At 45.2% G+C, this 27,229-nt stretch overlaps 1 protein-coding gene across 2 annotated transcripts in view; it reads right to left on the bottom strand.

The window, feature by feature from the left end:
• DUSP16 (dual specificity phosphatase 16) overlaps window positions 1-27,229 on the bottom strand; it is a 707,767-nt gene that overhangs the window by 610,734 nt on the left and 69,804 nt on the right. The window contains exon 2 of one of the 2 annotated variants that reach the window (XM_069628709.1): window positions 15,969-16,079. The exons of the other annotated variant lie outside the window; for it this stretch is intronic. The gene's annotated coding sequence lies outside the window, so the exon portion shown is untranslated. The remainder of the gene's footprint in view (window positions 1-15,968; window positions 16,080-27,229) is intronic. 2 annotated transcript variants of the gene reach the window in all.

The raw sequence follows: 27,229 nt of genomic DNA, 5'->3' as shown, positions 1-27,229 counted from the left end.
TTTATCTGTGTCCAAATATTTCTCACTACCTATCGTTTATACCTTACAGTAATTTACTATGTGTACGTTATGTTGTGTCGATTTATACAGCGCGCCGCTACCACCTACGGGCAGTCTCCAGTCACTTGCGTGGCTCTGCAACAGAGGTGGGTGGGGATGTTAGTAGAGCTAGGCTGAGCTGAGCTGATAGGTTCAGAACCAGGAGAAACTTGCGTCTGAGGGTTGTGTTGCATGTGGAAGTTTGCGCAAGAGGCCTTGTGCATTGTAACCGTATGGATAAGATTCAGTGCCTCGGGTGTGTGATAGTGTTTTGTGTTGGTGTTTGTGGGTTGTGTGGGTTTGGTTGTACGCACTGGTTAGTGTCCATAAGTGATTGAGTCATGAGTGGCCGTAGCTGTAAAATAATCCGTTATCTCGGTATGCAAAGAAAATATTTTCATATAACCAGATCTTTGATTGTAGGACCAAATGAAGGGCCTCCAACGGCCAAGGGATCAGGTGTACTTAACAGAACATCGTGTAATGAACAGAATAGCAGCTGATGGCTGCCATGACCCTCTATCTTCAGAAATGTTTAACACATTTTTATCTCGCTAGATTAAGGTCAGACATTTTTCGTGTAAGCCCTGTACTCCTTATTTTGTCACGCAACCCCAGTTGATTTAATCTCAACTCGGACAATTCACAGGATCTGGTCACTTCTCCCCAGAGGGGAGCCCTTCCCTGCAAGGCTAGGGAGGTGAGCCCACTATGCAACAATCTCCCTAGGGGTGAAGGTCAGCAAGCACTCACAGGGAGAGACTCCCCTCTTGGGTACAGGGACTCCCGTTCTGGCCAGTGACTCCCGATAACCTCCCATGGGGAGATAACCATAACATCAAAGAATCAAAACCTTCCCTCCAAACTAGTCACTATTAGGTTAAAGGGAAGAAGACCATGAAGAATAATACATAGTTGGCAGCCAACCACACTGACAGGAAGATGGGGAAATCATTATGAATGCACCATGGAAAGAGAAAGGACTGTGGCCCTACACTGGGAAGGGCTCAACACATTCTCATTAAAAGCCAAGGAAGGACCAATGGAAAGATCTTGTTCCGGGAGCCCAGGATATTCGAATCCGAACCGAGTAAGCAGTCGATGAACAAAAAGCGGTTCCACGTCATTTCGTCACCTGCAATTTCATCCCATCATTTTAACGTGTACATTCCAACGAAAATGCTCATCGTTTTATTTTTTTGGGAGGGGGGTAGAGGGGAAGCTCCTCTACCACACTTATTTTTGGCTATTGTCTACCCGCCCAAACCCTTATCTGCCCTTTCCCAAACCCCCTAAAAAATTCGATGAGCGTATTCGTTGTAATATGCATGTTTAATGCCATGGGATGAAAAAACAGGCAATGAAAGGACGTCGTACTACGAAAAGCTGCCTGTTGAGGAGTGGGCGGCCCAGACCAAGGAAAGAGAAGCATTCTGGAAGCACAAGCCCAGACGGAACATCCGAGGAAGGCATGGAGGCAGTGGCATGACCCAAATAGAGTGGATCGTGCGGTCCATGACCAACAGACTACCAGAACGGCTCTGCAAAGAAGAAATCCATGCAGGTTACGCCAGATGGGTAAACCGGACCCCGTGGGAAGAACCAGTGATGCCTACCTTGAACAGCAGAGGTAACGGGAATGGCAGGAGAGAACCGTGGTTGGGGGGGGTAGTGGCATGAATTGCCAGGGACCCAATCATACAAGTCCCAGTACCACTGAACGGTGTGAATATAACAGATTGGTCATGCTCGTCCCAGTACCAGCGAATGTTGGAAGAGTAACCAAGTTTACCAAGGGACCCCTCACGCGTCCCGGCACAAATGCATGGTGTAAAGATAAAGGAGTAACCAAGCTAATTCCAGTGCCAGTGAATGTTGGGAAATGAAAGGAAACTATCAAGGAGGACAGTGTTGTAGGCTATAGAGTACATGGGAGGGGGCGAGGACGGGTGAGGGGGGGGAGGGATAAGTGTCCACACATACTGGAAGTGGTTCATATGAAACTAAACCCACAGTACAGGGGAAGGTCCCAAGTATTTCATAAGTTGAAAAGGAGCAGCAAGACATTTACAGTTTATGAGGACAGCCAAGACAAGGATCAGTGGCTATGAAAGCCTGGGCTCAAGGAACTGTGCCCGTAGTAGAAAAGGGAAAGCAACGGAGGGGCAAAAGCCCATCTGAAGAATTAAAAGAACTTGTTCATAGAATCACCAAAAGCCATCCCAAGAAATACTTGAGGCTATTAGAGTCAGTCCAGAAGAAGGGAAGTCGTTTTTGTGGACCCCTCTTTTTCTTGGAGACTTTTTCAATAGTGGTAGGGACAGAATAGGGTAGTTGGGGCAGAGAACAGGTTAAACACTCTCACCGACAACGAGCACCCTAATTAGATTCAGGCAAAAACCATACATTAGGGATAGATAGACCTTTTCCTTTATTATTTAAAAAATACTTGATTGCTGAAATGCCATCAGTGCCTCCAGTCTCCTTCTGACCTACCACAACTCGCACCTCTCTTCATAAGTCGAGACAAGTTTTAAAACCGGAATCCTCCTCAGAGGTTTCCCTCCAATTATGCCTGCATCGGATTTCACCATTTATAGTATTATTGGGCTTGAACCGAGCCTCATGTTCTTTCCCATTAACTTGACAAATGACGCAGAAGTCAACGTGTGTGTGTATATTATATATATATATATATATATATATATATATATATATATATATATATATATATATATATATTTTTTTTTTTTACAAACAATACGCAGAAATTATGTTCTTCGATCCTCCAACACTGCTAGACCAATTTTTAATTTCATCATCAGGTGAGGCTGAAATGCTAAACGCTGTACTAGACTGTTCTCAGAGGGAAACGAAGTCCAGATAAGGCTGTGGTAACAGATGGATTATCATTCCAGAAGAGCAGGTGAATACAGATGGGGTTGAAAGTGACCCTTCAGCTGTTCTACAAGCGCCTCTAGAAGCCACAGAGTAAGAAAAGTCTCACCTTGTCTGTAAGGTCTGTAGCTAAAGGGGCACCATAAGTACTTGGTAAAGATGCTTTCCTTGTTGGGTTGGGTTGGGTTGGGTTGGGGGGGGGGGTGTAGGGGAGTGTGAGGGGGGAGTTGTTGTAGAGAGAAGTTGTTCACAACAAAACAGAAGGTGAAGAACTGAAACCTATGATAAAATTATTTTTGCCTTTGTAAACAGAACATTTGTGGATACACTACTTCATGTGCTCAATTGAGTGGGAAGTTGAGCCACTGTGAGCGCATGTGACCTACCCAATCTAAGAAGTGGTTGCGGAGAACCCCAATCAAATTGCATCTTTAAAAAAAGAAAAATACAATGTTTTAAAAAAGGTGGCATGGGAAAGAGGTTTGTAATGTAGGATTTTTAGACATTCCCATTTCCTCCCAATTACCCGAACTAAAAGACAATAGAATTATGGAAACTGTTTAGGTCGTCTAATGAAATTAGATAAACTGAAATATCAAGCAGAAGAAAAGCACAGCAGAAAGTAGAGCAGAAATACCCATAAAAGCATAGGCTCAGTACAATTTATTTTTTTAAAGAAACACATTTAAGACTTCCAAGAAAATCGCAAAGGCCAATTTAACTTGAACTCCTGCAAGTTTATTTGGTGGGTACTTTAGTGAGACCTTTGTATACTGTAATTTCACTTAAGCTTTGGTCATCGTCTGCCTGCACCACACCACCTTAAGTGTAACATGCCATCTCAAAGTGTTGCCGCTTTGACAGAAAAACAACATCCACCCCATTTCCAATACTTAAACAGAGGAATGTTAAGTAAACCATAAGATGCTAATCCCTGCTGTAGTGGGTTTGTAAATCAATTTGAGGAATCCAGAGCCTTATATTGGGTCTATGAACCGGGCATAGTGCATTGAACTCTATGCATTTTCCCACCGGCAGTCAGTGGAGCTCCTTAAGTCATTGTGATATAGGATCGCAGCAGCAGCCAAACGTATGTAGAAGTCCTGCTACAGCACTCCGAATGACCTGAAATCTATGCAGTCGAGTTTTTGGAAGTCCAAAATATATTGCCTTGCAATAGTCACAATGACTAGAGATAAACATTGGCTATTTGAACTCTGTGTGAAAAAGAAAAGTAGGCCAAGAATCATTTGAGGCACCAGAGGTGTAAGAAGCAGGTTATAGGGCCCTACTACTCTCCTAATGCCTCTAATGAAAGAAAAGGAAGGCCTGCCCCTTTTTCCAATGTTAAGACTCAAGGGGTCTGGTTTGACTAAGTGCAACCCAATAACAGGCTATTCCTCTGCAAATCGAAGGCATTTCCTGTTTCATAGCAAAGCGTTGCTTTGTGCAACAGTGGTAAGGAATGAAGTACGTTTTAATATCCATATCCTCTGATGTATAGGGAAAAATGCCATATAGATCCAATAGGTCAAGTACAGTTATGTTATATTGCATTTGTATAGAGCCTCCTGCCATAGTTTATGGCATTGAAGTGTTGTCCCTGTCAGATGCAAAGGTGGAGTATGATTTAACATTTAGTAGTGGTAGGGAGAAGCCAAGTTGGGTAGATAGTTGGTATGAGGGCGCAGGGTTGATAGGATACACAGGAAGGAAATAGGTAGAGGAGTTATGTGCACAATTGGACTGAATTGATTGTGGGGCTCAACTGTTTTCCATGGAGCCAGCACTGAGAGGAGAGGAGGTGTTTCTGTGCAAGGGAGGGTGTGGGGGCATATCTGGAAATTACTCACTGAAGCGTGAGCCAAGGCATGTTGAAGCCATGCCCAAGTAAACACATGCAGTATACTTTGCCAGGCCCCCCAATGACATTTGGGAGGGATTGCATGTCAGAAATCCGAATTTGCCAAATTTGCAAAAGCTTCCCTAACAGTGAGCAAAAACAATGTCACATTTATGTACTCTTAAATCTTATATTTCAGAGAGTTAATCAATAAAATAATGTGCCAAGTAATCACACAAGTCCTGAGATGATACAATTAGGTAATTCAGAACAAAGGGAGATTACAATTCCAAAAGTACTTTTAAAGAGTTCCTTTGCTATGTTTGGACTGGTGAAGAACTGACCCGAATATTATTTGCTTAGCCTGCTATATCTTTTTTTTTATATTCAGAGTTTGCTCGTGCATACTATCAAAGCATTTTATTCACTCAGTTCTTCTTCCAAGCTCGCTCAAGTTGGCTAATATTTATTTTCTCGTCTTTATTCTGTTTAAAGTTATGTTACAAGGGATGTGTATACCACACTACAGACAGTTACACATCTTAAACACTGATCTCTTTTCAGCAAGAGCGAGTGTGGGATGCTCCAAGTCCTATGCGCCCTCCAACATCCAGTGCAGTTTGTGTTATTCAGCCCCGAACATTCATTCAATCTGCTGGCTCCGAGTTGCACTTTAAATTCCTAAATTAATGACATTGTGCGGTTTAAAGGAAGTACAGTTCGAAATATTTGCATGGAAATCAACTTTTTGGGAGAAATAGCAGACATTTAACAGAATGCTGCTGAAAATATACACGAGTTCAGCTGTACTGAAACTTTCCATATCCATGTCTGCCTTTCCTCTGCTTTGATTTGATTTTTCTTCTTCTACACTCGTTTTATTTGTCCCTTTTCATTAAGGTGCTACCACCTCACCCTACTGGACTCCCTGGAATCCATTGTGATCACCATTTCCCTACCGCCCCTCCACCTGCCTCCTACTCTCCTTTCGCCCCATCTTGCCACACCTTGACACATCCCTGCTTTGTCCATTGATTTGTAGATTTCCTTCTCATGCTTTCTCTAGTCCTCAGCACTTTTGGTTTCTAGTTCATTTTTATTAGTACTCTGTTTGTAGGGTTTCTACTTTTTTTGTAGGTCAACCTCTTAAGCCCAGCGACTCAGTTCAAAATATGTTCTCGTTAGGTGTTGCGCTTTTGAGAGTGATCAGAGGGGGGAAAAAAATTAATAATCAACCTCCGCTAAGTGAGAAAAGGTAGTCTTAAAAGAAAACTGTGCCACAGTTGGTTTCGAATTCACCTTAAAACTTATATGTTGGTCAATTCTGACAAACTCTCAATCCACAACTGCGGTTAAGTCCTTCTTGATTACACTTGTTTCGGCATCTTGTGCTTTTTTCAAATCTGGGCATTAATTTACTCCCATATCCAAGTACATTAGGTTCATGACAGAGATCAAGGTGTGGTGAAATGGAGGAGAATTAGGGTTTGGTACATAGAACCAAACACCACCAAATGAGTTGATAGTTCATAAATAAAATATCATAGCAGTTAAAACACGCTACCATAATATCCCCAAACAGTCATATAGTCAAAAAGGTGAAGAGATACATATAGTCAGCAAAGGGTACTGAAGATAGGTTCAACCATTTTACATGCACTAACTGAGATAATTCAAAATCCATTTGTTCAGTGTCAACATACTTTCATTAACTCTCTATTCTCATATTTTCAATTATGTGCAACAGAACTGGTGCCCTGCCCCAATTCATGCGTACTAAGCGCATTGCTTCAGATCAACTTCTCTTGGTTCTATATCAAAGCGGGACAGTGGCTCATCTACACCCTCATATTTCCTTAAATGCAAGTGAGCATTATGATAATACCTTACCATAATGTAGCTGTCCTCATGTTCTGTTAAAAAAAAAACTGCAAATTGGGTTAATCCCACCTGCAATGTAATAAACTTTCATATTCACTGTAGGCTTGCGTTCTTAATGTGTACTGGTCTCTTGCGTGGCACTGCATTAGCGTTTCCCGTTAATTAACTTTTGGTACCTGTCTCTTGCAGGGCACCAGTTCTGTTGCAAATAATTGAAAATATGAGCATAGAGAAGAGTTAATGAAGTAAGTTGACAATGAACACATTAATTATTTCGGTTAGTGCATGTAAAATGGTTCAACCTATTTTCAGTACCCTTTGCTGACTATATGTATCTTTTCCCTTTTTTTACTAAATGACTGAGTTTGGGGATATTATGGTAGAATGTTTTAACTGCTCTGAAATATTATATATGAACTGTCTATTCTATGTACCAAACCCTAAATCTCCTCCCTTTCACCACTCCTTGATCTTGGTCATGAGCCTAATGAACTTAGATGTTGCAGTAAATTAATGCCCAGATTTGAAAAAAGGCACAAGATGCCGAAACCCGTGTAATCAAGAAGGGTTTATGCACAGTTGTGTATTGAGATTTTTGTCAAAATTGACCAACATATAATTAACCTCTCAAGTGCCAAGGACGAGCCATCTCATCCTTGACATTACTTTAACAGTGCCAAGGACAAGATAGCTAGTCCTTTTTGGCACATTGTTTTGTGCGATCCCTGCAAAGGTTCCTCCTCACGGGCTGGGGGTTGGATTTCTTTCAGTTTCACGTCAGTGTGCATAACGCATGCCGACATGAAACTGAAAGCAATTTCACAGCGTCAGCCATTTTCGGCTGCCTCAGTGAAAGAGTGAGGGTGAGTGCCCTTCTCCCTCTTCCTCCATCTCTGGCATTATTGAGCCGTTGAGATCGAGGGAGGGGTCGTTGGAAAGGGGAGACTCTCCCATTTCCATCTACAAATTTTTGAAGCATTGCTGTTCACGGATTGGGCACAGAGCTCTCAATTCGCCTCCAGCAATTCTACTGGACCACCAGGGATGTGGGGGCTGCTTACTATGTAAGCGGCCCTCCCCCCTATCCCCCAATGCATGGGGTTGCAGGTTTGGGCCCCCTTGGGGGGGGGGGGGGGGGACAGCCCACATTTTCTAAAATAAAATATGCAAACATGGGTGGATTTGCGGATTTGGGGGGCCACTAGACCACCAGGAGAATTTGTAATGAAAAGGGGGGTGGCCCTCTCTCCCCAGCCCAAGTAGATGTGGGGCACCTCATGTAGCCCTCCCTTTGCGCAGATTTCAGCCCCTAAGAAGGGGCATCTGCCCCCAGGGAGGACTACATGAGATGCCCCCCATCCATGTGGAGTGGATCACCAGAAAAGTGTGGACAGGCAACCCCAAATGATGGGGCCGCAGGTTTGGGCCCACCTTGGGACAGATGGGTGCCCATCTGCCCCATAGCGAAGGGCCCTAATATAAATGTAAACATGGGTGGATTTGGGGGGTTGGGGGCCACTATACCACCAGGAGAATTTGTAATGAAAGGGGGGGTGGCCCTCTCCCCCACCCCAAGTGGATGGGGGGCACCTCATGTAGCCCTCCCTGGGGCAGATTTCTGCCACGGGGGAAGAGGGAGGGGGATTGCCACCAGAAGAGATGGGATAGGCCCCAATGGATGGGGCAGTAGGTTTTGGGCACCCTGGGGGCAAATGGGCACACTAATGTGCCAATCTGCCCCTAGGTAAGTGGCAAAACAAAAAAATCAAAGATCAAGAAATAGTGTGCCTGTAGAGGGGGGTTGGGGAGGAACCCTAAACCACCAGCCATGTATGTCATGAAAAGACCCCCACCCCAACCATTTGGGGTGGGGGCAAAGAGGGCCAGTAGAAAACTTGGCACATGCCCCCCAACGCATGGGGGAGTGTGTTTTGGTCAACCTGGGGGCAGATGGGCACACTAATGGGCCCATCTGCCCCGTGGCAAACAAAACAAAAAGAAGAAAACTTGATTTATTCTGTTGGTGTTTTGCGGGATTGGGGGCGCATTAGACATCAGGGATTATGATGAATGGAAGGGGGCTGGCTGCTTTGCAAGGAAAGCAAGTGCAGTGCTGGGTGTGGATCGCTGGATCTGCGCCAAGCAATGGCACAGCACATCAGTGTGGTGCTTACTTCCTGTGCATAGTATTCAGACAGGGGAAGTGAGCACCATAGTAAGTGGGCATTGGGCGTTTTGAAGGAATTAATGTTGCGAGCACCCCCCGTAGCGGAAGTTGATGGGAGCATGGAAGTGTGTGTTGGTTTTTGTTGGGCTGACACTGATATGTGTTTTTTTTTTCTTTACAGGTCTTGTACATTTCAAGCTTCTCCTTTGTTATGCAAGTAAGAATTTGAGTTTCTTTCAACATTGTATATTAAGCGGGGGGTGGATGGTTAGTGGGGTGGGTGGGAATTGGGGCTGAAGTGTATGGTGGTGTGAGCAGGAGTGGGTGCTTGGGGGAGGTATTGAGGTGGCCTGGGACACACTTGCAGGGGCAGGCCACAAATTGCCCCTCAGACTAGCTGAACATGTCCATTCCTGATGCCATTCTGGCCTCCCGGCAAGATAGAAAAAACTGCACAATGTTCAGTCACATTTTGAAACATAGCACTACAAACCAAGGAACTCTAGATGTAGCAGAACCTAAATCAACAGCTTGTTTGAAACTTGCATCTCTCGTTTCAAAATAATTTTGTCTTGTATTGCTGACATGCGCAGCAGATGCACCTACTTTTTTTACTTCAGTTTCCAAACAATGGTCACTGTTGCCATTTGTATGACCACTGACTAATTTCTTTACCAGAATCGGTCGCAAATTCCCTCTGTGGGGCAGACATTTCTTTTTTGAGACCAAAGAAGCATGCTTCAGGTTTGCCAACTGAGGAACTAGGAGACGGCTCACAATTGTAAATTACAACCCGAGTTACAATCATGCAGTTGTCACTTCTACTTCTCTCTTCATCTGTATTAACTGCCAGTGGTTTCAAGAGTCTATCTTGTAAACAACTCTCTGGTAAGCCAAGGCTAACCGTATCCAGATCATCTTTCGAAATAATTCTTTCACTTTTATATTTCCCCTTTATAAGGCATTTTTGAATTTGGTACGACTATGGATCTACTCCCATCTTCAGTAGATATCGGATTCTCGTCTGTGTTGGTAGAGGTCAAACCAACAGAACTATGGAAACCTAAAGCAATCACGTCAAAAATTTCCACTTTGGCTTTTTTTTCTTTGCAATGCTCCTTATTTCTCTCAATGTCCATATAAACTGATGCATTTTCATTTCCAACCAATTTCACTTCTGTACTGCCTGTGTCCATGCCTAACAGATTTGTAACTGTATCAGAAACAACATTCTTATTGGTTGCACGAAGTCTCTTCTTGGCATCATGCTTTATTTCTTTGTGTGTAGGAGAAGAAACAGCCATGTAATTAACATTGTCTTGAGTTCTGCATTAGTTGAAATCTGGAGTCTTGTAGCAGCTAATGTCACTGGTCGACAATGGGTGTCAGTAATCTATCAACTGGGATTCTGAAGAGGGGCGCTCTTCTAACATCTGGACATTTAGATTTTTTTCAGAAATTGTCTCCAATTCCACTTTTATCTCACATACACGATGGTGACCATCTTCTGCTAGTCCGCGTGTGACCTCTCATGGTTGTGCTCTACATATTCATTAGGTATTGCTTTTCCAGCCTCAGTGAAAGCTGGGCCAAAGTCTGGGGGACTTATGTTGTATACCGTGCAGCTGCTCCACAAAACAACCTCTCATTTCTGAACTTTGAAAAAGAAGCTGTACAATCTTTGACCATTGTCCATGTACAAACTCCCTCCTATCCAGAGGTAGAAGATGTGGCCAGATTGAAAGGACAACACTTTGCTTATTATGTTCTGCCACAACCATGAAGACGCAACCATACAGAAAATGTAAGGTGTGCACAAAACAAGGAATGAGGGATACTCGGGTGTACTGTCCCCAATGCCCTTCCAAGCCAGCCCTCTGCCTACAGCCTTGTTTCCTTTTGTATCATACAATGAAAAAGTATTGGGAGATCGACTGATTTCCGGGAATGCCCATCATTCCTTGAAAGGGACCCTGAATTCATGCATGCCTTACAAAGGAATGGCACTCCTGCTCCCTCGACTTGAGGCCTGCCTTGGAAAGGCACACCACTCCGGTACCTTTCACTTGAGACCTGCCTTTGAAAGACACGTCAGTCTAGCTCCCTCTGCTCGAGGCGTGACTTGCAAAGGAAAGCCTTCCGCCCGAGGCTTGCCATGCAAAGAAACGCCAGTCGCTCGCCCTCTACTCGAGGGGCGAGTTGGAGAAGACAGGAACACCATTCTGGTTCCCTCCACTCAAAGGGGGTCTTTCGAATTAGTACACGCCACTTTGGCTCCCTCCCTTGAGGTCCAAGTGTCATGAAAATGGTACTTGGACACCATCTATATGGCAGTGGTGTCTTGTCTATCTCGTACCACCCTGCCTTTTTTTATTGTTTTAAATGAACTAATGTCATGTTTGGTGTGACTGAAATTTCTTCTGTAGGAATGACGTGGATACGATTGGTGTGTGAGTGAGGTAAAGCTACGTAGTACATGCAGATGGGATTTCTGTGAATGCACTTTCCCAGGACTGCAGAAATGATTAGCATGTTAGTGGATGTGTGTTTAGTGTGGGAAAGGTTAGAGATATGAATGTTTCAACAAGACCGGTGAATGCAGGCATACTTGATATGGGCGTACTTGAAGTTGGTGTAAAAGACAGCGCATGTAAGCCAGGTAGCCAAGTGAGCGGATGTCCACTTGCTGAGAGTGTGCAGATACGGTTGGTGCAGACACAGTTGATATGCAAGTACTGGAAAAGGGTGTGAAAGATATTGCTAGAGACATGGTTGCATTGTGAGCAGATGGCCACACGCTGTAAGAGTGTAGATACGGTTGTTGTGGAGCAAGTGATTTGGTAGAGGTGCGACTGCTGAAATGGATGCCTACTGACTGCAGACACGAAAGGTGTATGAATGGCCAGTAAAACTGTTTGTACCTCGACGTGGCTTTACTGCTCACATTAACTTCCCTTCATGTGCTAAACCAAACCTGTCTGTCCTATTGCACTGTGAACTATATGTATAAGGAGTGTGAGCAAAGGTGCCTGTGAATGGGCTTGAAGAGGAGAAACAGGGTGGCAGTGGGTAGTACACAGCGATTCTTGTATTCCCAGAGCACTTACCATACGGATGAGTTACCCATTCTCACCCAGGTGCCGACACCCACGCATACGAGGGTTGCCTTGCATTGGGACACCTGTGGGAACGCAGGGAGATAGGCCATGTGTTGTTGGCAGCGTATGGGGGGGGGGGGGGTTGGCAATTGGAAAAATCTCTGAAAATTGAGGGTTTTTTCGCTAAATTTCCAAATTTGCCAGGGCTTGTGGCTAATAAATTCTGGGGTGATTTGTGCAAGTCAGACCTCTGTGGATTCCAACGTGTGTCCTCTTTTCGGAAAAGCATGGGGCTAACCGTTTTCCTTGCTGGCTGCGACACCCCAGGCCCAAATCTGAAGGTTGTCGCTTCAAACCATGGGTTACCAGTGGTTTAGCCTTTTCCCTTTGCGCCCATGTATGTGCACCCACACATGTGAGGTACTGTTTTCGTCGGGACACCTGTGGAAACGCGGGAAAGTAGGACATTTGTAGTGTTTGCGTGGTTTTCATAACATTGACACATTTGCTGCTGCACTTTGTCACACAACCCTTTAATTTCCCAAATGTGACCTACATTTAGTCGCCGCTTTAGGCACTATACCCTTTTGTAACCTGCACAAGTCACCTACCCTTCAAAAGGTCTGCCTGTGCTCTTTCAAACAATGTATGCTTGCCCTTCCTCGCCACATTTGTTTTCCTTACTTACACATGCTAAGTACGTCTGCTTAGGCCGTAGACAGAAAAAGCCTGTGTACCACGGCTCCGTTTTTGGGTTTTGGTATTTATTGCTCGTTTTGTGAAACATTATGAAAAATGTATGATTTCCTAACTGGAAGAGTCGGGGGGAATGTAGCGGAGCATTGCTTTTCTCAAAATTCGCAGAAGCCATTGCCTTGCCGGGCCAACCACGTCCACCACATACCTTTTTTCCTGTCATTTTCCCGATTTTTCCCCGCACTATGGAATTTTTCAGTACATAGTTGTTGCCTGACCTGCGCCAATCACCCCTTCCTAAACTTGGAATTTTGTCTACTTTTCAGAAACGTATGCCATTCCGTCCACGCATGTCCTATTGGAAAAAAAGGCCAAAACTGCCTACCTTACAAGCAAAAAGCCACAGGCTTCTTTGATCATTTTATTGGCATTTTCTTAAGAAAAAAAACAAATGTTCTCCCTTTTTTGTTATTTTCCCTCGCCCCCCCCTACAGCAAGCTAGAATTCCCTGTTGGCGTTATGACCGGCTACATGTGGGGGGGTTGAGGGGGTGTCCAAATCTGCCTGAGATATCTCATGTTACAAAAAAGGTACAAGTGATTGAATGGTGACATACCGAAATCACCAAAAACACACCTTGGCACTGGGAGAGGAAGGGGGGGGGGGGAATAGCATAGCAGTTAAGGGGTTAAAGTTTTAAGGTGAATTCGAAACAAACTGTGGCTCGGGTTTCTTTTGAGAGACTACGTTTTTTCATTTTTATTAGCTACAACACAGTCTTTCACCTTTAACATTAATAAGCTACTTGCCTCTCATTTTACTCCCCTTGTGCGAATCCTGAGTGGACTTTGGTTTGGGCCAGGAAGCTGTACCACCTCCAACGGATGCTTGCTAACTCACAGGGTCCGATTACCCAGGGGAATGGGGGGGGGGGGTCACAATATGCCATTTTCTCAGTAAGGTAACGGCAATAGTAAGACCACTATGATGGAAACTGGCACAGTATGAACGCTACATAGCGATTCCCAAATAAAATGGTTACATTCGAGCAAGTTGAGGATGTAAATCATTACACCACTTTCTACATAGATCAAATCTGAGGGCTGGCAAACAGGGCTGCCGGTAATAAATGAAGCAGGAATATTCGGCACATACTTTTCTTGGTCGCATCATCACTGCAGCCAATTGTACACAACATTCTGTACAGTGATCTAAAAGATCAAATATGTATCCAGAGTAAGTGTAAGTGTGTGCTGTAAAATGTACCTTCTTGCCACATTTCCCCCCCCAACCCCGCACACCAAGGTTTTCTTGAAGCCCCCTTCTTTAAATTGGCTGGGCTTACTCCCTGTACTTCCCCTGTGTAAAATGGGAGTCAGAAAACATTTTGCAGGGCTTCATTTGATTCCTAATCCAGCCCTATGTGTTGAGTTTAAGCATTTGGGAAAAGCAAAACGCTGTTTGCCTGCTATGCTGCCGAGCTTGCTTATCAAACATAACGTACAAAGCTATTGAAAAATCACTAGCTGGTCTTAAAAAGATCTAGTGGAAGGAAAGCCCGTTGAAGTCGTACTCATCTGGCATATATTCTCCTTAAACATTTAGCATCTTAAGCCGTTTTATGGTTGCTGTAAAAAGCGTCAACTCCAACAGACAACGCTCAAGTTTCCAGAGCTGTAATCAACATCACTCACACAAATACATTTTTTTGGATAGCTGCCTGTTCATTACTGGAATAACTCCAGGGTGTCTGGTAAGGGTAACTGGAGCTGCCTGGGACCATCATAGCCTCGAATGGGACCCGCTTGAGGTGGAAAATATGACTTGGGCGGCATAAGCACAACATTGCAGAACCGTGAACAGAAATTAGGTTCACTGGTACGAAATTCATAGCTAAAAGAAAAATTATGTACTGTATAAAATGCTAAAAGCGAAATGTAGAAGAGCCCAGAGTGCTAAAATGGTCTCGAAGAAATTTCAGGCACCAACTAGTTTTAAAACTGAATTGCCCACGTTAGGTTTGCTGATAACTTAGCATTAAGACATCGCACTTCATTTTTACTTTAATCATGAGGCAATTGTACAATAAATAAGCATTGACAAAACCAATCGATTTGGACGTTGTATGGGAAAAACCTTTTCTGAATGAATGCAAAACAGATCAACTTTGGCAGATGGGAGAATATGTTGGCGGAAAGCAGATAGTGCAGAGAGGAGGGATGACTAAAACGAATGGGATGACTGATGAATGAAAGAGCGAACTAGGTTGTGTCAATGAAGGATTATGAGAATAGATTAGTTGGTATGGGTTTGGTTCTGGAGGGATGACATTTATTAAAGAGCATACGATAATGGAGGATATATGGACATAGAAAAGCATAAGTGATATGGAAGAAAGATTAATGAATAATCATGCAGGGATGGAGGAGTGTGGGCAGATGAATAGTAGATGAGTGAACAAGGAGAGTGCGGATGGCTAAATAGCGAATGAGTGAGAATGACAGCACAACAAGAGAAAAGGTGAAAATGGCGCAGAGAGAAGGGAGCAGAACTTGCATGTCGTGAGAGTGGGAAAGTACAGAGTGAGCGCGTGAGAGAACACACAGAAGAGTGCATAGCAGGGCAAAAGTGCAGAGATAGGCTTAGTGAAAACAAGTTAAAATAGATTCCTAGAATCTGGCCTGGTGAACAAATTTTAGGCGGCCACCCTAGCTATAGAGAACAGGGAACTCGGAGGTTTGCCAAAACTCAATCAAGGTATGTGTATGACCAATCAAGGCTTATTCTCAGAAGAGCGCAAGTGGGGTCAGGGGCCATCAATGAGTCCACACAGTATGGCACATAATTTACACCATAATGTGTGAAAATAGTTATTTATTATAGGCCTCTGAACACACTGGAAAGTTAATCTAACAGGTAGTATTATCGCACAACACTCTATAATACAAATATATACAGTCACCATAGATTCAAATATACAATGAACTTAGTTAGCAAAGTAGGTAAGTATTTTAGATTCAATCAATAATGGAGCCAGATCACAAGAGTCAAACCCCTAAGATGAATGGGCCCTTATACCCAAAAGTCACAAGCGCCACAGTGTTTCTCATTGAAGTGTCTGAAGGTAGGTATCAATAGGCTAGTGTTGATAAGGTTCAACTGTTTTACTAAAAGTTAAGTAAATGTGGTCTTGTATTCCAGACCCAAGGCTAACCCAGGGCAGTATGCTCAACCTGGGTTGGACGACCAAAAGATTAGTGGGATGGAACAGAGACAGGGACTTACTCCCAATGTAATCTTATGGCGGACTGGTGCAGCGACAGGAAACTGATCCACTGTTACTTACCCCGCAGACTCAAATTTTCCCAGATGTTGATCGTTGTGGGGCTTGATCATTGGCTGTTGGTTTCAAGGTTCAAAGATTCTTCTGGTCGAGTTCAGCTGCAAGATGCAAAGTCTGTCGAAGAAATGCGAGAAACACTGATGTAGACCTCAGGACACTTCACAGGTTATAGCAAGGCAAGTTCTAGCAACGGCCTCAGCACACAGGCAACTATAGGAGTCCCGCCAGTTGTGGTCAAAGCAGCTGCTCCAGGACAGGACACCTTGAGGCTGGGCCGTAAGAGAGCTGGTCAGTCCACCTGACAGTTCAGGGAAACTGCTGAAGGCTCAGAGGGGTTTGAACCTCGATAAGGCAGTTAGAAAAGTTGGTCCCACTAATCCAAGCGCTGAAGCACTGCTCAGGGTCTTTCAAGATCAAGAGGTCAAACAGGGCTTCACTGGGCTGGATAAAGGAAGGGATGCTTGGACACTTCAGGAGTCATCTTCTGGAGGCATCTTCTGAGTCTCACAAACGATGATCTGAGAAAATGGCCGCATAGGTCCTCATAACCAAAATTCGAGCTGGAGGCAAGCCCACCAATGAGGGCGGTCCCCCCTTGTTCCCCACCCCCCTCGCCTCGCAACACTTGTGTATAGGCGCGTTACAAATACCATATCATATCATAATGATAAGAATCTGCAACATTCAAAAACAACCAGTTGTCCAATCAAGGGCAACTACAGGTTTCATATTTGCCCTACACCTAGACTTTCTGGCACGCAGGATGTGGAGTGAGACCTTGCAGTCGCACCCCTTCCTGGGGGATGGGTACGGGGACACAGATGCCCCCCCTCTCCCCCGAGCCGGTGACGCAAAAGCAGCAGCTTTCCTGGCAAGTGCACACACTTATAAAGGGATTTCCTGACCAGGCAAGGCAGGAAGAAGGCCAAACAACAATTTGGCCAAAGAAGCATGCTACAAACTTGTGACAAAGCCATTTAGGGCACCAGCCACGATTAATAGCCATATTAAAACATATTAGACTACATCGCTGAAAGGATGTGCCCCCTAACATCTTGGGGCAAAGCCTGCTATTCATCCAACTGCAGCAGACATCGCAACCTCTTTCAACATGGCCGCCACCTTTTTGCTGCAGTCCGGGCCTCCCGTAATGTCTAGGGAGGAAGAGACACAAAGCAGCATGGAGCCGCCTTGGCCTACATCAACAAATGCTGAGACATGGCTGAGATGTGAGGCGAAGCCGGGACCGGTACAAAAGGCCCGGGTTAAGGCCCCTGTCTCTTCCCGGTCTACTCCATGGTGTCTTACCGCTATCCTACGTAGAGTTCAGAGTTTTACACCAGTACTTTGGGACGCACCCCCCACCATCAGGTAAGGTGTACATCTTCAGGAGCCTCCACCCACTCACCTTTCCTGCATCCGTGCCGTCCACCATGCTCTTATTCGCAACCTAACACGTGGTATGCCCCTCTTACTCACTCGAACCATACCTGTATCTCACCAGCCTTTGTGCACAATGTGGCCGGTGACTGAAATGATCCCCACGACATCGCCATTGGGCTAAACATTACCGGAACACTCTAAAGTCTATAACATTGCTTACATCCCTTCCTTACCACTGCAGACGCCGGCTTTTGCGTCAACTCAGTCACCCTTTTCTTTTCCACGCTGCTACCATATAGCCCTCGAACAAAACGCGCTGTTTTAACCTGAGCATCCCAGACTGCTGCATGATCTATCCCACAACTGTTATCCGGATTGTAGTCAAAGCCTATATGCGACATCTCCTAGCATCCTAAGTGCACTTTTTCCCTAGCCTAAATCATATTAATATTAATGTTAATGTTGAAGCTGATACTTGTTGTATTGCACGTTTTCTCTTCACCATTGTATATATGCTCGCCGTAGCCCTTGTACTTTTAAGCATACGTTTCAGTCTGTACACATCCCCTCCCTCCAACTATAACTGCACTAACTTTGCAGTCACGCAACAGGAGGCGTGTTGCAGTCTGCGTTTACTCTTGCTTCACACTACCCTAATACAGTCCGATTGATGCTTTAGCTATTATACGATGAGGTGCCTCTCTGCCAATCTGCTCATTTTTAGCCTTTCATTTCTCCCATGCTTACCCGATGCAGCCCTTGCTATAAAGATGAGGCTTTTCCCCCGTATGCTCTTACTGCATTAATTATGTCCTACGTATGCATGCCTAATATAGCTCCCCGCAACAAGAGGCAAGACTTGCCCAGTATGTATTCTCTGTACCAATTATGTATGCATGCCTGATGTAGCTCCCTGCAACAAGAGGCAAGCCTTTCCCAGTATGTATGCTCTGTACCATCAATGTCCCATGAATGCCTGGTATGGAACTATTGTAATCTGTTCTTACCAGCACATCCTGCAACCGAATTCTTATGTTAAAAGTGCCTAGACACCTCCAGGCTTTATGCGCTAAATAAATATGCAGTTAACACGAATGTGCACACTAAAAATAATGCAAAAATGGTCAGAAAGAATTTGCTGCCTCCAACTTTTATTTAGGCACATGTACAAGTAACCAAAAATCCCAAGTGTAAAAAGCTATGGTGATACAACAGTATCCCCGTTGTACTGCACTGCAAAGTGCTGTGTGCAATGTAAGTACAAGAATTAAAAAGGGAAACAATTTCCCCAATATTGATAATCTGAATAAACAATTAACAAAAGGCAAGGCTTTACTTCCCTTCAAAAAGTCAGAACAGGTTTAAAAACAAGGCAAAAATAATGGGGGCCCATAGGAACCTTGCAGGGATAGTTACAAAAAGTGAAATCCTTCCCAACACAAGTAATTTTTACGTTTATTGTCAATACCGACTACATTGGGATTACAAATATACTTTGACTGAACATAAAGAACACAATCCTACATTTTCTTGAACTATGCTCAACACAAAAGCAAGTGATTGCGCAAGCCTTTATCAGAAGCACATATATAGCTCTAAACATGCAGGTTATTTCTAAACCACTGAAATCCAACCTAAAGGGTAAAGATTTCAAATTGCATGCCACTAACTAGGCATAAAAAGTCCTTCCTCCTCAGTTCTCCAAATGCACACAACACACAACTTACTCGCCAATCACTAGTGCAGATTGGAAGAGCTGTAACCTGTAGCCAAAGGCAGAAGAGCACATCAAAATCCAGTGCCAGCGTGGGTTTTCCAACAATCATCGTTTGGTACCGCATGAAGGACTAAATTAGAGCAATATACAAGAACTGTGCCATCTTGTCATTTTGTGTTCAGTCAGAGAAATTCAAAGACGATCAAGGAACAGAAAATAGGCATATTTCAAAAAAGATAATTTAAAACCTATTATATAGTAAACACAAAATGACACCATATACAAAAACGGTCAACAAATAACAGTTTAAACATACATACATTCAACACTAAGTTGCATCTGACAACTTTTACCCAACATTCAAATAATAATAAACTAAACAAATCACTGCCGATTTACAAGTAGGTTCCATTGCACAACCAACTAAAACACTGTAGCAACTACTGCACGACTGTTGTAGATCACACAATAGCAATGTTAATTACATGACCATGACAGATTAACCAAATAAGGAGATATAAAATAAAAAAATACCACGACAGACAAAGACACACACAAACACAACATTCACCATGGCAGCAATGAGATTCAAACCCATACCTCTAAAGAGTCTGATGCCTTAAAGCGTTCACTGACGGAACTGCGATTATGCTGCGCCTGCAGATGGCATTAGATGACAGCACAGCAGCTGCTCTTATGAATAACTGCTATGGAGGAAGATTTGGTGGCCAAAGCATTTTGGTGGAGGTGCAGTGGTGGAGGTGCAGATCCTCTTCAACTTAAGTGCCATCAAGACACCACACAAACCCACAATGCCTCAAATAAACTTAATAAGGTTGTACGTTTTTAACTGTTTTGACCTTCCAAGATGCTCCTTTAAAGACTTAAGTGAGGTAGTATAGTTAGCCAACTAGAAAGAGACCAGTGGCTTAGGTTTGAGAAACAGCAACTTATAACTACAGCTTCGATTTGCAATCATCAAAAATCTGCACGGACTGCAGAAAGGGAAAAAAATAAAAATACATTATATATATTTCAAAAGACCTTCGTACGGAGTGCATTTCGCTTTCCTGGGATCAGGTATCTTTTCAGCAAAAAGGTTGTCACACGAAAAATCTTTATTGGTAAATGTGGTTTGGAGTAAAAGAAACCAACTGTAACTGAGATCAGAAAACGAGGGAGTCTCTCACAAGGAGCTAAAACTAGGACATGGCGGCTTAGGTAAGGGGCGCAGACGCCAAATAATACATAACCATGTGGAGGAGGGGGGGTGTGGCCCAACCGCTACGGAGTAGGCAGCTCTTCTCGCGAGCTCCTCTGCATCCGACGGTGATCCTGATGCGGGAGACTGAAAAAGGAGGCTGAAATTATTGAAAAGGCATATGCAGCCGTCGGAACAAATGGAGCGCAGAACGAGCGCATGTTGAAGCGAAACGGATGAACTAGCCCACAGATATGGCCACATGAATGAAGAGACAAGACCCGGAGAGGACAACGCCAAGATGGCGGACTCCTGGAGAGCACAAGGGACGCGCCAGTGCATCAGATGGACTTAGGACAGGGCACGGCACAGCGCGAGGGATCTGTATGGAGCCAGCAAGCTAGAACGCACTGAAGGTGAATGACTGGTTTGATACAGTGTTCGAGTCACGGCGAAATATTGTTGCGAGTCCGTTGTGGAGACCCGGCGCTGCGGACTGCTGGAAACAGAGGAGGCTAGCATACGATGGCCGGGCCGGGGGAACAAACTCGGCCCTGTATAGACAAGGGGCTCGGCCCGGGCGAATGGGCACTAAAGGAGGGGGCACCGTTGCTTAAACGCTGGGAGCGCTGGTGAAAATGGCTGACTGCTGATACGAGCGCACAAAAGTAAACCAACAAGAACGATCTTTAACAATCAACCCTGCCGCAATGGATGTAAACTACGGGCCATAGCGCTGCTGCAAGGCACCACTCATACAAGGGCAGTGTCCCCCCCGGTGGCAAAGGGACAATGCAGAGATAAAATAAAAGCCCGGCAAGAGGCCCGTGAGACAGAGGCTACCATACAGATGGCACTGTTGCAGGCACACACTGGGATAAAGCTGCTTACATAGAGACAGCACCTGAAATACGCAGGCGAGGACTGTGCACGGCAGGGTGGAGGTCCCCCAAGAGACAGAGGGCCACGCCATGGCGGGAGGCATGCCAGCAGTGAATGGGATAAAACACAGAGAGATACCCCTCACAGACAGAAAATAACTGGTCACGGCTGGGGTGGAAGGAAGGAAACCCCACAACAGAGTGCAAGGAGCCTCCGCAGTGCCCCTAGCCCGGAACAGCTAGCACCTAGCCCACTGGCCAGTAAAACAGTACACCTGCCCTAAGGGGGGGTCCGCACTAAACAAAAGAGGGAATAAAAACACCGTCTGGGCATGGAAGGCGCGCAGGGAATACACACCAGGTGGGCAATGAGACAATAAACAGCACAGAAGCTCGAGGTGGTTGCCGTGAACCGGCTACGATGTGGCGGCCGCTAAGTGACTGAACAAAGGAACGGAGTCACTGAATCTAGAGCGGAGGAGTACTGGAACAGTGCGACGGGCTGTGCCAAGGGAGGCCTTCAGCCATGGGAACTGCGAGGGGACAAAAGACCTGATTGCTGCAGATTAAACGGATCCTGGAGCAAAACAGAGCTGAAAATGTCTGTGAGGGGAGGCAAAACCAAGGGCAAGCAGCCCACAATGAATATTTTTGGCAAATCACAACAGTCCCCCACTACCCCAACGCAGGATATGGCTACTGCATCCGCAGCTGTGGTATCGTCAAGTGAGAACAATTTGATCCTAACAGCCATCACGGAACTGAAGACCTCATGGGGAATAGCGATGGCAAATCTGAGGACTGCGCTAGAAACGAAGATAGATGCGGTGGGAATAGAGGTCAATCTGTTGAGGCAAGATGTGAGAGCGCTTGCCGAGAGAACTAGTGGCCTAGAGAGTGCAGTGAAAATCAACACGGACACAAGCACAAACTATGCCAAGGAAGTCCACATGCTGAAGCAGCAGGTGGCCAACCTGGAAAACCGAGCAGAAGAAGCCAAGGGAAGAGCGAGACGCAATAATATATGCGTGGTCGGCCTGCCGGAGGGGGAAGAAGGCCAAGACCCCACAGACTATGTGGAGAACATGATTATACAAGAAATAGGAGCAAACAAGGTCTCCCGAGGGTTCGCAGTCGAACGTGCGCACAGGGCCCTGATGAGGAAACCGCAACCCGGAGCCCCACAGAGGGCAATTATAGCAAAGATCCTGAATTACAGGGACAGGGAGAAGATCTTGGAATTCTTCCGGAAAGGAGGGACGATAGCAAGAGCGTCTGCGACCATCACTGCATACCCCGATTACACCATGCTGGTACAGAGACAGCACTACAGCTCTGTGGCGATCAAGAGGAGGCTGTGCACAGCTGGATTTAAATACCTGCTCTTGTATCCTGCAAAACTCAAGATTTTCCAAAAAGGCAAGATGTACTTTGACACCCCGGAGGACTCGGCAGCATGGCTGGACGCACATGGCTGTCCGGAACGAGATGAGGCGGAAGGCCGAGATGAACACAATAAGTGATTAAATAGCCATGCATGATAAGTGGTGGGCGAGGGGGCCGGGAGCGGAGATAGTAGAAAAGATATCAATGGAAAGGCCAGCAGTTATAATAATGAGACACTGTAACAAGGACTTTATACAAGGTCACCATACAGCCTGGCTCAAATAAACCATCCTAAGGTTTCAATAGGATGAGAAATAAAATCCCCCTGAAAATAACATTTTCTTATGAGCACTAGGTGCAGATTCATGCTCACTTGAAGGACTCAAAGATACGGGGACTCTCTCCTTTTCCATTTCCAACATTTTTTGCTTACAGTGTGTATAAGGAATTGTAACCCTGCATGAAAACAATGCACTAGGAGCTTCAATTCTGTTTATTTTTAGCTTCTGCTATGTCCCCATTACATGCAAGACTTATTGACACTGTCTAGACTCTATAGCCACATGGATACGGAGCATGAAGTAATACTGACATATATGTGGCCTGAGTATGTATGCTTTTAGGGAACTTACCCTTGCACAATGTTGGATCTGTTCTGTTATATGTTCTTTCCTGTACAGTATGTAATAAACTGTGTTTAAACAGATGAACGTCCTGGGTATCAACTGTACAGGCACACACAGAATGCTTTAAATTTTGTCATATGTTTTTAACATTAAATGTGTCCACTACCGGCAAAATAGATTGCAACTCATTTTGAATACACTGCACTACTTGATACAGTCTTGCACTACTTGACAGTTAATAATAGGCTGTTAGTATGCTTTCTGATTAGATTTGCACAGTGAACCAGGGTGCAACCAAATAGTATCCCTACAGCCAGGACCCCTCTTGTGTGTATAGACACTAACATGAGACATTTGAACACGTGGGACTGGATATAGAAAGTGCAATGCAATATGGGCGGCTTTAGGCACGCTTAGCTTGATCAAAAGAAAGGAGTAACGGGATGGAGATACCCTACCCCCGGGAGTTAGAATAGTAGGACCGCCAGTAGGGCGATATCTCCCTGCTGAGCTGCGAGTACGGCAACAGCCGGAAAAGAGCTAGATGTGGGGGTGCCTGAGATCCAGGGATGGAGCTGGGCAACAGTTGGGGAGGGGTAGAGTTAAGAGGGGGTTGAAGTTTAAATTGGGGTGTTGAGAGGATGGGGGATGGAGGAGGGGGGGTTTGGGAAATGTTGGGGAGTGTGATTGGGTTGGGAAGGAAGGAGGGCGGGAGGGAGCGGGGTGAAGGGGAAGTGTTTATAGTTAACTGAAGTTTGTATTGGAGAACAAGCCTACATGTAAGGGGGAGGAACTTAGACATGGACTGTACTTGCGGAGGGAGGAGCGGGAACCTAATATGTTATGAGAGACCTTAAAGTAGTTACTTGGAATGTTAGGGGGCTCAATAGCTATTTAAAAAGGAATACGGTTATGTTGTACCTGCGTAGGCAGAAGATAGACATAGCCCTGATACAAGAGCCTCGCCTCACACAAGAAAAGCTGGAGGTGGTCCGGAAGAAGTGGAGGGGGACAGTTGTCGGCGCAACATACTCAGCCTATGCTAGAGGGGCGATTACCTGGGTTGCACCGCATGTCCCGTTTCAGCTACTGCAATCTACAGTTGAGGCAGACGGGAGGATGGTTATAATAAAAGGGCTGGTGGAAAACAAAGAAATATGTAATAAACACATATGCCCCGAATCAGGACATGGTGGCATACTTTAGAACCCTATATAGCAAACTCAGCATGAGTTTGGGGGGGGGGCAGTGATTTGGGGAGGAGACTGTGTACTAAACCCGAAAGTAGACAGATCAGATAGCAAATAGATAGACCTACTCCAGCTGCTAGGACACTGCAGTCACTGTTAACGGATTTCGGGTTTGAGGATGCATGGAGGTCGCACCATCTGCAGGATAGACAATACTCACACTATTCAGCCCCCCCCCCCAAAACCTACACACCAGGCTGGACTATGTGTTCGTCACACAAGACCTAATGACAGAAGTAGCGCAGGTAGAATATAAAGCGAGGGTCCTTTCAGACCACTCACCGTTGATACTAACATGGCAATACCGACCCCCAAGAGCAAAGATACTGACATGGCGCCTCAGAGCAGAGGCGTTGAAAGATACTATTTTTAGGGAGGACATGAGGGAGGAACTAATAAGCTATTTTGAGATCAACACTGGCAGTGTTGAGACACCTGGCACGCTCTGGGAAGCCTTTAAAGTGGTAGTGGGGGGGATAGCGATAGCTAAATCCAAGGGACTACAAGGAGGGATTTTAGTCGAACTACAAGATGCGGAAACAGAGCTAGAAATAGAACTAAGAAGGGGAGGTAATACCAAGGAAGATAATGAAGCAATACTCAGGCTGCAACAGAAATGTGTGGGGCACTGGGAGAGATTGTGCAATCTCAACTATAAAAAGTATACAGAGAGGCAGCATGAAGGAGGGGACAAACCAGGGAGAGCCCTGACGTGGCTATATAAAAGCGAGACCCCTAGACCTACAAATCAGAACGATAGCGAAGGGTGATGGGCGCATAGTGGATACCCAAGAAGGAGTTAACCAGGAATGCGCAGATTATTACCGACTCCTGTACGAAGATGTAGAGGAAAGTGATAGCAGGGAGATAAGAGAAATAAGAGAAACGTTGGAGGATATTGGATTGGCGCAGAAGAGCGAGAGGAGCTGGATGCTCCGATCACTCTAGAGGAATTGGAAGGGGTGGTGAGGCAGCTACCCACCAGCAAGACCCCGGGGGCCGACGGAGTCCCTAGTGAATTTTATAAAATGTACAAAAATGAAGTACTTCCCCGCTCTTAGAGATGCTAAATGAGGCATATGAAGTGGGAAGACTACCAGGGTCCCTGAGAGAGGCGATTATTATACCACTTCCCAACCCCAATAAACCTGGCTATGATTGCGGCGCATATAGACCCCTATCAATGTTGAACCAGCACAGTAAAATATTAACAGCGTTCTTGGTACAGAATGAAGAGGGTCATTGATAAATGAATACACCCCGACCAGACCAGCTATGTCCCCAACAGGAACATATCCAACAATCTCAGGCAACTCCACCGAGTCATTGAACACGCAAACGGAAGTGTGGGCGAAATGGCAATAGTATCGCTGGACGCAATAAAGGCCTTTGACTCGGTCAAATGGCCATGGCTGATTGCTGCCCTGACCAACTATGGAATCGGACCAGGGTATCTCAAATGCGCTTAATTATTATATAGCGCTCCGCTGGCCAGGGTTAAAACAGGAGCAGTAATATCAGAGAGATGGCAACTCAGCAGAGGTGCTAGACAGGGATGCCCGTGGTCCCCCATGCTGCACATCCTAGACCTAGAGCCCCTGGCGATATATAACCGAGACAACAATATGATATAATAGGCATCACCATAAAAAGGGGGAACCGCATTTAATTTCCTTCTACGCTGACGATATGTTGTATCTACGTTACCCGGAAGAAAATCTACAGTACGTGCTGGAAGTAATGGAGCAGTTTGCAAAGCTGTCTGGCATAGCTGTGAACCCCAAAAAATCATGTATATTTCCACTGGGCAGATATAAAAGGGATCCCGTTAGAGCAATTACCGGTTTTACAGATACCATGGGGGGGTCAGTACATTTAGATATCTTGGGATAGACATATCATACGGTGGAAGCAGAGCACCAAAATAACACTGAGAAAGTGATTAAGAATATTGAAAATAGTATGAAGTTTTGGGTGAAGCTCCCCCTGGCGATGATGGGACTAGGGGCAATGTTGAAAAAATGGTGGTCCTGCCAAGACTACTGCATTACTCTAGCAATATACCACTCTTGATAACAAGGCGGTTATTTGTGCGACTACATAGCATATGCAGGGAATTCCTCTGGCATGGGACGAGGAACAGTGGCCCTTTGGCAGCTACAAAACCCACACGAGAAAGGGGGTATAAAATTTCCAAACTATGAAATCTATTACATAGCAGGCCAGCTGCAATATGTAGCTAAATGGCTCTCTGAAGAACCAACCTCGGAGTCCAGGCTGTTCCGAATGGACTGTGCCCCATTCCTCCCAAAAGAAATAATGTGTTTGCCCAGATTGGATATGGGGGGACGCCCAAAGAGGATGATACTTGGATGGGAGATATGGCGTAGGGCCTGTCAGGTAATGGAGAATCCATCCCTGTGTTCCCCGCAAGTGCCATTAGTCGCACTGGCGGGAAAAGAAAAGCAATTAAGAATGATCAGGAAGTACTGGGAGCCGATGGGGATAGCAACAATGGGCGACATATGGCAAGAGGGGAGTATAAGGGACTTTGAGGGGATGGGGGAGGAAACAGGGTTACATACGGGACAGTATATTACATACCAGAGGGTGGTGCGACGAATTAAGGAGGCGTGGTCTGAAATAGTACTAGAAGATTAACCAGATACCATCATAGATACAATATATGATATAGCAGAAGGGGGACATGAGATATCTAGAATATATGAGCTCATGATGCCCAGAGTGGGGAAAGAAGTGGTACAGCTGAGGCAGGACTGGGAAGAGGAAGTGGGCGCCCGATGAGTGATGGGATATGGG

The sequence above is a fragment of the Ambystoma mexicanum genome, chromosome 12 (assembly GCF_040938575.1).
Source record: "Ambystoma mexicanum isolate Mex_15411 chromosome 12, UKY_AmexF1_1, whole genome shotgun sequence".
In the NCBI taxonomy this organism is placed as follows: Eukaryota; Metazoa; Chordata; class Amphibia; order Caudata; family Ambystomatidae; genus Ambystoma; species Ambystoma mexicanum.
The sequence above is the reverse complement of the archived record's forward strand: the minus strand, read 5'-3'. Positions and strand labels throughout refer to the sequence as shown.